This window comes from Dreissena polymorpha, chromosome 8 (genome assembly GCF_020536995.1).
Source record: "Dreissena polymorpha isolate Duluth1 chromosome 8, UMN_Dpol_1.0, whole genome shotgun sequence".
Taxonomy (NCBI): Eukaryota; Metazoa; Mollusca; class Bivalvia; order Myida; family Dreissenidae; genus Dreissena; species Dreissena polymorpha.
This window is the reverse complement of record NC_068362.1, coordinates 36356630-36367869: the sequence shown is the minus strand read 5'-3', so window position 1 is coordinate 36367869 and position 11240 is coordinate 36356630.

The window sequence follows — 11240 nt, the reverse complement described above, 5'->3', positions numbered from 1 at the left end:
TGTTTGTTCCCATATTTTGTCCCATTCATTATACAGCAAATAATTATTAACATAATTTAAAAAATTAAGCACTTTTACATAAGTGATATAAATTTGTTTGTACATATGTAGGCTTCATTATTTACAATATATAAGTTCTGAAAAATTGAAGAAAATGATATGTCAGAGAAACGCTTATTTTACACTCTCTATAATTTTCTTGTTTTACAGAATTGAATAGTCTATATTCGTACATTCTTCGTTCATTATGAATCATGTATATGCATCCAGAAAGTATTATATCACAGAAACAAGTTCATAAACACATCTTGACAGAAGAAATGACGATGATTTATATAATCATAAGTCGGTCCCATATGGGCTACATGTAGATGTTTGTATGGCCAACATATTGGCTGCCAAAACATTCTAGTTTACTTATACGGAATATAGCTTAAAAGCATATTTTTAGAATTGTAACTTTATTCAGCAGCCGCATTTGAGTCTGGGATTATTAACCGACTTTACTATTATTTTGCAATCGGTCTGAATTTCGCAAACTAAAACTCGATGACTCAAAGCCATTGGATGTTTATTATATGTGTCATTTCTATTTAATAAATTGTGTTTACGCACTCTACAAAAAATAAAATATAAGCAAATCCAAAAGTTAACCCAACCGACAATTTGATATGCTCAATTTTTGTATTTTGTTGTGCCGTTATTTTTTGTAATTAATTCTATAAACAATTTACGACTAAATATTCCTATGTTGCTGGTCTTCTGACGGGGAAAACAGTACATGTTTGCAAATAATTTCTTTAATCCACCTGTTACATCTTATTTGCTATCATAAATGCAAATATAAGACAATTTTGTTTCAATGTATACCGAATCAGCCTTGCTTTATCCATATTTTGGTTCATTAGAGTGGATGTTGTAATGAAATGGTTATACCAAAAGGAAAAAAAAATGAGCGTGTTCATATTGAATTGTCCGAGAATCCTAAATTATTCGTTATTTTTATGTTTGATTTTCGATGTCGATACCATGGAAATAGGCATTATGCGATGACAGAACACTCAATATCATAACGTTGTTTGAACAAAAGGCGCTGTAATCAAAACAAATGATACCACCAATCTATCTGAAATAATAATGCTATCGTTATAATTTTAATATTTCCATTTCTGTCTCTTAAACACTAAAATAGTGTTACACATTTAATTTGATAGAACGCTATTACAAAACCATCAATTCGACAACTTCCTCTTGATAAAAATATTTAGCTGTTTCCAAGCCCCATTATTAGACGCAGAAGTGTTTATTTATAATTACCGGTAATGCAATTCATTAAATGATCGAGTGGTAATTTAAATATTGTTACATAATGATCAGGAACGCAGGCTTGAATTCACTCGATTGATTCATTCTCGAATATATTACCGTATTTGGACATTAACGAGGAGAAAATGAAGCTCCGGATACTAAGTCGTGAGATTAATTTTTGATTAACTCCGTCGGTCTTTTATTTTTGACAAGTGACCATTTTCCGATACCAAACCGAACCATAAATGTAATGTAACACAAACAATAAACAGTCATACAATACAACAACCATAACGACTGTGGTCACGTTTGACCCGTTAAATTCATAGCATTGGCGCTTAAATGGATTTCATGCGAATCGAACAACAACTATAGACACAGGTGTATTTATGGATCTGCTTAAGGTAGGTTTGTTTACAGTCGGTACATAGAAAATATACATTACTGTGGCGTTGGATGGCATGAGTATTGCTGGCCGCATATGACTGTTTGTTTGTCAATGACATAATACCAATTATCGCATGACGCGGCTCAGTAATAATAGGAGTGGTAGTCTTTGTTGAAAATAAATACCGAACAATTTGTTTGCACTCACTCATCATACAACTTTTAATTTGAAGATGAGCTTTAAACGTTTGCTTTCAATGGGGAGTTACGTCCCAGTTCTGAACTCAACATTATTTATATAAATTAGCTACATTTTAACATAATGAAATTTTATTTGAATATAGTTTTGCTCATTATTTGTTGAGATACAACGTCAAACAAATTTTCCTTTTTTGACCTTTATACTTATTTTAAAATATAGAATTATGTTTTTTGCATAGTTATATTTTGAAAACCTTGCATGTTCTGGTTTGCCATCGACGTATAGTCGTTGAAAAACAATAAAGGGCGTGTCCTCTTAAAGCAGTGAATCATTTTAGCGGAACACAACATCAACATGTACACATTACACTCTACGAGTAGGTGAACTAGTCTTCATAAGTCAGCACCCTCAGATTAACGTCAATCTGTCATTACTAGATGCTGTTATTCTTAATGGATTACTACATGTATATTAGCGCAGAGCCTTCGAGTAAAGTGCACATTAGTATACCTTCAAGTTTATACAAGGCAATACACGATCGGCTATTATGTATTTTCGTAAAATCAATTTGTTCTTCCTATATTTTAAAATTACGAATTAAATGCAATATTTATGTAAAAACATCTTTTTTAAACTTTACGGCTAAAACAAAAACACCACTTATTTGGTATCAATATTATTGACTACCGTCATATTTTTTTTTCATGGATTTTCAAACAATGTTTTGACGGCTTAATACGTATGAATATGACTTGATGCTCAAAACGCTGTTTTTAATTGCCACGGTTATCTATCAATCGGTAAAAGTTGCTGATTTTTGATCTTCTTCTTCTTCTTCTTCTTTGCGTTCGCGCTACACAATCATGCCAGTTTCTGCAATGAATGTTGTAGTCCGTCTTAGATCTTCCAGACCTCCATACAGTTTTCTGTTGAGGGTTGTGTCTTTTTGATAATTCTCGTCAGTTGGCTATTAGTCGATAATTTATTGCTGCGATGAATACGTTTCCTAGTCAAATGGGGAAATAAATACAGATTCTTCGAGTATAATGAGATCTTTCAGCGTATCCACAAATTCGTGTAACAAGCTTACCAGTTATATATCTACTAACACACCGATGCACTTACACATACGGAAAGAAATGAAATCGTTGTAATTTTTGTTTCTGTATAGTAGTGATCTATTAAATTGCGATAATTTGCGACTTGTGGATAAAAAATATACCAATATTACCAAGAGAGTAATTTCTCTTGGTTAAATAACATACATTCATTATTTTAAAGAATATATGCCATTTGTTTTGAACAACGTCATTTTACAAAACTCTTACAAAACTGCACTAGTCAATTTATGTAATTACGTATTTTACGCTATACATTAGAGTCATTTCAATAATTTGGGATGGTTAAATTAATTTAAATAATTAATAATATACAATCTTTTTCAAATACCATTTTGATTACTTTGCCTGTCATTCCCCCTTCTTTAGTTATTTCAGACACATCCTTAAAGCAGACATTTATCCTTACGCTGTATTTTTACGGGACTATTTTTTTTTAAACTTTGGCCATGCGTAATACACAAGTGTGCATTAAACACATATGCTTATTACACGTCCTAAACGGCTAATTTAATCGGCTATAAACTAACACAGACCACCCAAATGTGTCTAGCAAACAGTTAACCTCACTTTCCGTGACTTCTATCATTGAATGGAAATGTTAAATACACTATGTAAGTGTTCTCATTTCCTGCAAAGTGACCCTTCGTTTCACTGAGTACATTCCAATCATCCTATTTTATTTCAATCAATTGAATGAGACATGTGCGCTCACATCCATCCACAGTATATGTGCTATGTAAGTGGAAGAGTTATTCTGATGCCAGAACCACTCTCTTTTTTCATCTTAATAATCCTTAATGTAGATGTTTCCTTTAGTTTATATACGTTTAGGAATATTGTGTCATCTTATCAAGTGCGCTGTAATAATTTTCTTTTTTTAAGGAATACTCGACTACGAAATGGCTAAAGCTGCATATTTGAAATACCTTTACAAATAAATAAAACAATCTGCCAATCTTGATAATCGTCCCCTACCTACCAGCCTCCAGCAATAACCATCTCAACAATTAAAGGGGCCTTTTCACAGATTTTGGCGTGTTTTGAAGTTTGTCATTAAATTGATTAATGTAAATATTGGATCTTAAAAGCTCCAATAAAAAAAATCAAGAATATAATTTAAAAAAGAGAAAAAGAGTAAACCTCAGCAGGGCTCGAACTACTGACCCCTGGAGTCATGGAGTAAAAGGTCTACGACCTAGACCTCTCGACCATCCTTCCCGATTCAATCTCTAATGTATTTTATACTCTATATAAGTAATCCTCGTAGTTTCACAAAATATAGCGACAACAACAGAACTCTCTAAATTATTAATTCGTTTCGCGTTGCAGCGCTTTATAATTTTCATGTTTTTAAATAGTCAAAAGATGAATATCATGGATATTTTAGAGCATGGTAAATGTTCAGTATAAATGTTTCCTCACACATATCATAACTAAAACGCAAATGTGCGAATCTGAAATAATTATTTTCAATTTTATCAATTTACCCAAACGTGAAAAGGCCCCTTTAACCCCTTCAGTTTATTAATAGCACCATTTCCAAGATATAAACTGCGCCATGATTTGTATCCCAATTAAAACCACCATTTTTATTTAAAAAAATACTAAACACGAATTTAATATTGACTTAATTAATGAAACACACCACTATTTTGGTTTAAAAAACATATTTACTTATGAATATGTTTATGGGTTGTCCAACTATATTTTGTCACGATGGTTCCAAAATTATAAATGAGATTTGATGTTCACAACGTTGTTGATAATTGCTGCTGTTTTATCAAATGGTTAGACCTATAGATTCTTGATGGCGATTTGTTTATGGATTATTTTTGCGGTGAATACTTTTTATATCCATGTTGGATAACGTATTCAGTTTCTACCAGCAGTCTTAAGCCTATCCGCACATTCGTTATATAAGCTTAACAGTAATTTGTCTACAAACACAGACTCCAACACGTACTTGACGTAATTTACCAGGTTTGAGTTTTACTAACCCAACGTTAGTTTCGAACCAATAATTGTTCTCCTATTCAATCCGAATAAATGTGATCTTGATCAATTGCAATAATTATCGACTATTGAGTACGATTTTATGGAAGAAAAATATCGTACATTTGTATTGGAGCTATGTAATGTGGAATATAACACCACGTAAACGGCTTCTTCCCGACGTTCATAGCCATTATTTGAACTGGTTAAACTAATATGCATGTATGAACAAAAGATAAATCTGTTTAAATGAGCATGTGTATTACTTTTTATGTCAATACCATATACTATTTTTATCCATATACATCCTCAAAATAGGAACTTATGTTTATGTAACAGTGTGAACGATGAAAATCGTTTTGAAAATGTGGTCACGTGCATTTCACAATTATGTAATTTAAAGGGGCCTTTTCACGTTTCGGCTAATTGACTTAATAAAAAAAAAGTTTCCGATTCGCACATTTTCGTTGTAGTTATATTTGTTAGGAAACAGTAATACTTAACATATGCCATGCTCTTAAAAATCCATAATATGCATCTTATGACGATTTAAAAACCTCAAAATTATAAAGCGTTGCAACGCGATAGTATATATAACTTTGTTAGATAAGCAAAACGGAAATTCTAACGTCAGTGCCACACGAGTCTCTCTTATTTAAGTAACTGTCTGTTTATCTCGTTAAAGATAAAAATACAATCTACACGCGGGTGACATCAGCAAGATTTTTCGTTAATGTTTATACACGTCAATGAGTTGTATATCACCCTATCAAGTGAGTCGATATACTTGTCTTTGTTAGGGTCAAAGACGAATAACCGAAGCTGCATATTTAAAATGTATGCACAAATAAGAACAAAATCTGCCAATCTTGATTACCGTCCACTACATAACACTCTAAACCAATTACCAGCCAAACAAATTACTTCTTCATTTGATTTTAAGGCGCCATTCCCTTGCAATATCACATGCCATTATTTGCTGGCCACTTTCTCCAACATATATTAAATTAAGTCGTGTCGATTATTGTTGCGCTTTGTGATCATTTTTGCATCCACGAATAGTCAAAACGCTCTCAAAAGTAATAAAAAAAATAGTTTTTATATAAAAGTGCAGGAATTCTTTTGTCATGATGTCATATATTACTAAAAGTACTCAATAATCATGTTATTTAACAACCACTTTTCTTTGTATAACAAGTTATGAGACAAGACAATCAGCATACATTTTCTTTTACGTTAAATGTTGTGCATTTTAATTACGTTTGCTTTGTGACATTTGTTTATTATAATTCACTTTTGAAAGCTAAATATCAGCAATGAATCGTAAATAAATATGTATCAGTATATCATATCATATCATTTTTGCTTTAACAATACAATTATTTTTTCTGAAACTATCGACCGCAAATTATAATTATAATTGAGCACTTTCACATATAATTTTAATTAAAGGGATATTAATAAATGTAGTCGCAATATATAAGCTCGATAAATGTTTGCAATTGCGATGCCTTGATTTCGATATTTGTTCATTGTTCTGTTTTTCAGAAATATACCCGTATTTTATAAGCGTCACGAATTTTATTACGGTATTTAGTTCAATAACTCATATTTGAATGAGCAGCAACGATGACTCTTTATTAGATCAATTTCGCAAACAAAAGGTATTTCACTCCTTTTTACTGACATCCGGTACTTTACTTACTTGGACTGCATTGTCCAATATGTGTTCAGGGAGGAGTACTTACAATTCTCTCCCGGAAACAAAAGACACTTTCGAATAGTAATTAATGTTTGAATTTCACAACCTGATGGGCTTGTTATGGCGTGCCTCAGTGATATTAGAAATCAAAAGGGATCAATTATAAACTGTAAGATTTTTTCTTGGATAGATATTGTCAAGAGGTCAAGAGTAAAGTACACATACAAAATGCTTATGTAGGATCAACTAGTGTCAGAACATCACATGATCAGCATGTGGGAAACAAACAAAGTATAATTTACGAGGTCAGTGGTTGGAATATTTCACATTTCTTCTCTTTTTTTACTGGATCATCATCATCACCATCATCATCATCATCGTCATCATCATCATCATTATAATCATCATCTTCTTCTTCTTTTTCTCCTTCTTCATATTAATATTTATATTCATATTCAGCATCATATTCATCACCATCTTAATTATTTAACATAGTTTCCCTGTTTTAAACTTTTAATAAATTTCATTTTCATGAAGATACTAATTGCTAACTATTGATAACAATATAGACAGCACAAAACTTTTGGCAAAAATATCGATATTATTGAATATACTTTTTCTCCACTGTATACACTATATAAAATGGCATTTACACAGGCAGCACTCGAAGGTAAAATCGTACCGCGATTGTTTCAATAACCGGTTATCATTACTTCCATAGATCCACTCGCATTGCAAGACAAATTACATCATGACACAGGAAACCTACAGTACTATAACAATAGTATAAATCAAGTTCGTACTTAATCGTTAATTTTCGGTGCAATTGATTTCCATTGAATGACTTTAACATATTGTGTTAACATATTGTGTTTATACATCAAACTAATACAAAATGTGTACATACACCAAAGCCATTTAATAGCGACATTCAAAACAATGTATTACTTTTTTGTGTAAAGGGAAAGCCATACGTTGATATGTACAATATTGCTGGGTTACACATATTGCAAGCAATAATACATATAGCATATACCTGTAAAATGTGCTGATTTGGAATGAATGTTTCCGTTTAGTTGATATATTCTTGTTTTGGATTAAATACCGTACCATTATAATATGTATTTGTTTATAAACTTTATTCGCGGTGATAAAAGTAAAAAAAGCTTATTTTATTTCTAAGCAACGGATTATAAATATTTTTTCGTGAAATTAGAATAAAGAAGATGAAGCGTTCACATAAACATAAACCACTGTCATTTTCATGAAGTTTGTTAATAAAAAACACGCTAAAATCAAGACTTTATTCGAAATGGCAAATTCAAGAAATACATTAGTTGCCTTTCTTTACTTTCAACCAAACACTTCATAATTTACGTCAGAAACTATTTAGCTACTGCCTCATTAGTTGTAGTCGACAGTCTTTTTAATTTCTCGAAAGCTTTCGGTGGTTGATTAAAGACTTGTTAACATTAAGTGTTTATATTTCCTGTTACTTCAGCTTATTTGGTAGGGCTACTTGACCGAAAATGCGTATTGACAGCATCAGTATAGTTGATTTCTTTCCCATTTCAATCATCTCAATAAAAGGTGACAGTATTAGTATGAGTCATTGACAATGTATGGTCTCGGTAAATAGAAGGAAAACATTTTGTCTGCTCCATACAATGTTTTACCGCTATTATTTCGATGCACAGAAATACATATACTGTTTTTCTTGATATATTATGCCTATCTAGGGACACGAAAACTATTTTCATTTCATTGTTTCCATTAACATGTTTGAAAAGGAAATCATTGACAGTGAATCGGCTTAAACAGCGAATTGAAACAATAACGTTCGAGGCCATTTTGAAATACACATACATAAGAATACACCGCTATCTCAATCTACATATCAATTTACTGAAATATATTTCAACCTTGGCAAAATGCCTATTCTGTTTCTTTACATGGCTATTTTCTCACGCCAAGTCCTAGGCTTCAAACTTTCGGAAACTTTTGCAGTAATAAGGTTTAAGTAACGTGTGATTATTCATAATCTGTAAATGTTTTATTCTATTTTTTTCGCAATAGCTTACATGATATGTTAATTTTGAGCAGGCGTAAGTAACACTTCATCCCCATTCTTTTCAATAAATTGAAAGCAATTTTCGAAATATAAACGAACTTAGAAAACATTTAAAATGTACAATTAAGAAAAATAAGAGCAAAAGTGAAATTGTCCTCAGATGTTATATTTAAAGTAAGCGGTGGGCACCAACCAAAATATAACATTATATGTTAACTTTGTGTAGTCGATGCAAATTGAAGAAAAGTGCGAAATGTTCTTATAAGTCTTTTATATGAACATTTTATCAATAAACTTGGACCTGGTGTTAACATAAAAAGACTAAATATGCTTATATGTATATAATTGTACATGATGTCAGAAACTCTTTTAATTTATTTAAAAAAATCTAGTTCTGAATTAAAGCCGTTTAATTTAGAGCAAATAGTATACATATTCATGAGTGCATGTATTATTTGTCCACCAAATTAAAATTGTGTATAACAAGTCTTACTGTATTCTTTGTTAAGCAATCATGGATGTTAAACATTTACGTAACATTGTTTATATAGAACGAGCATTATATTATTCATTACTATCAAGCTTCCGATACTGTACCTACTTGGAATAAACTGTACTGGAGGTTGAATTGAACACGACTAAAAAGTCTATGCCAAAAACGAATGCAACGTTCGACAAGTCATTTCATTGCTTCAGTTTCACACAGATTCTGCGGGAATATTGATGGTAAACCTCGTTGAAATTTGAATTCGGAAAGCTCAGTCGTACTCTGCAATAAGTGTTTTGAATTATGAGCAATGTCAATGTATATGGTAAGTACTAAGATAAAATACACAAAGGTATCAACTAGAGTAGGAACGTCACGAAATGCAATGCGGAAAACAAACCAGGTCTAATGGACGAGGTAAGGGTTTGTGATTGTGATTATCGATTTAATGCATAGTATTTTCATAGATGTATCGTGCTATCAGCTCAAATGTTTTATACGATTTACATGATTCTTGTTATTATGAGAAGCATCACCATTTCAATCGTTATTAACATCAACAATATCATGAACATGATTTTCACGAATTTATATCTGTATGATTTTCATAAACATGCTATTTGATTAATTATTGTTAGTATTATTGATAAGCTAATGTATGCGAGTATTGATTGCATGTTCTTTTTGTCCACTTTATACACCGGCAGTTACAAAGGCAGGACACAATTGTAAAATCCTAAACCATATCGCTATTTTAACACTGCAAGTGTTAGTATTTCTGCCGTTTATAATTTGGAAAGCAATACAAATTACATAATGACACATGACACTAACAGTTTTACAGAGAAAACTCTGACTTTATCGTCTGACACAACTACCTTGAGATTTCAATCTCTGTAATTTAGTTGTTTTCAATTCTCGAAAGACAAACAACGGCGTGTTAATTGTGTTATCTGCACTTGTATATTGGTAATCCTTCCGCCAGTGTAAATCATTGGCCTACATTGGCACGCAAATGACATCGCTCGTTACGCTATGACTTGTTTATTCTTTCAGTATGCCTATAGTATGATCGTGGTATATTACGTTTAATAAACTATTAAACGATAAAAAGATAATACATTTTGTGCATATACTTCAAATCTTTTTAATGTCGATATTTAAGACTATGTACAACGGCTTCTTTAAAAAAAGCAAAACGATGAAAAAACAACAACAACATTATAGCTTAAAGGTTACTTGGTTATCACTGTTAAAAAGAACTTTTTGATGCCGTACCTTTATACCGTTGTGATTAAGAATTGCAATTACCTTTTGAGTTAAATCTCCTCGTTTGTTGTGCATTTCCTACAGTACACTTTCTTTTTTCTAACATTGTCGCTGTAAGAAAAAGTAGTTAAACAGTTCTTTATTTCCATAACAACCTGGTTATAACAATATTTTCGTAAACATGAACATACTTTAAAAAATGCGTACACAAAGAAGAGTTACATCGAAAATAGAATATTTTCTTTCTCCTTTTGTTAGTCCATGCGGGCTTAAATAATGCCTTTGTCCTCACACTGAATGCTTGATGTGAAGGCTTTCTTTTAAGTTGTCAGGTGTATTATACGATAATGCAATTTACCAAAATACGCTTTCTGCAATACCTCAATGGCTTATGGTACACACTTATTTGCCTTTCATGGCTTTCAACCGAACACTTAACCACATATACTTCAGACTATGTTTAGCTGATTCAACGTTAGCTGTGTGTACATCTTTTCACATGATTTCTGTTATTTCCAGATTTGTTGAATTATATATGTCTTCTTATTTATTTTACTTCATTGTATTTATCGGAGCTAATTGACTCCAAATAGGCATTGACGTATTAATTATAATTTTATTTCTCCCCGTTCAATTTCTATTGAATATAAGAAGTTAAGTCTGAATTATTTAAAATATATACGATCGGTAATTGGAAGTGA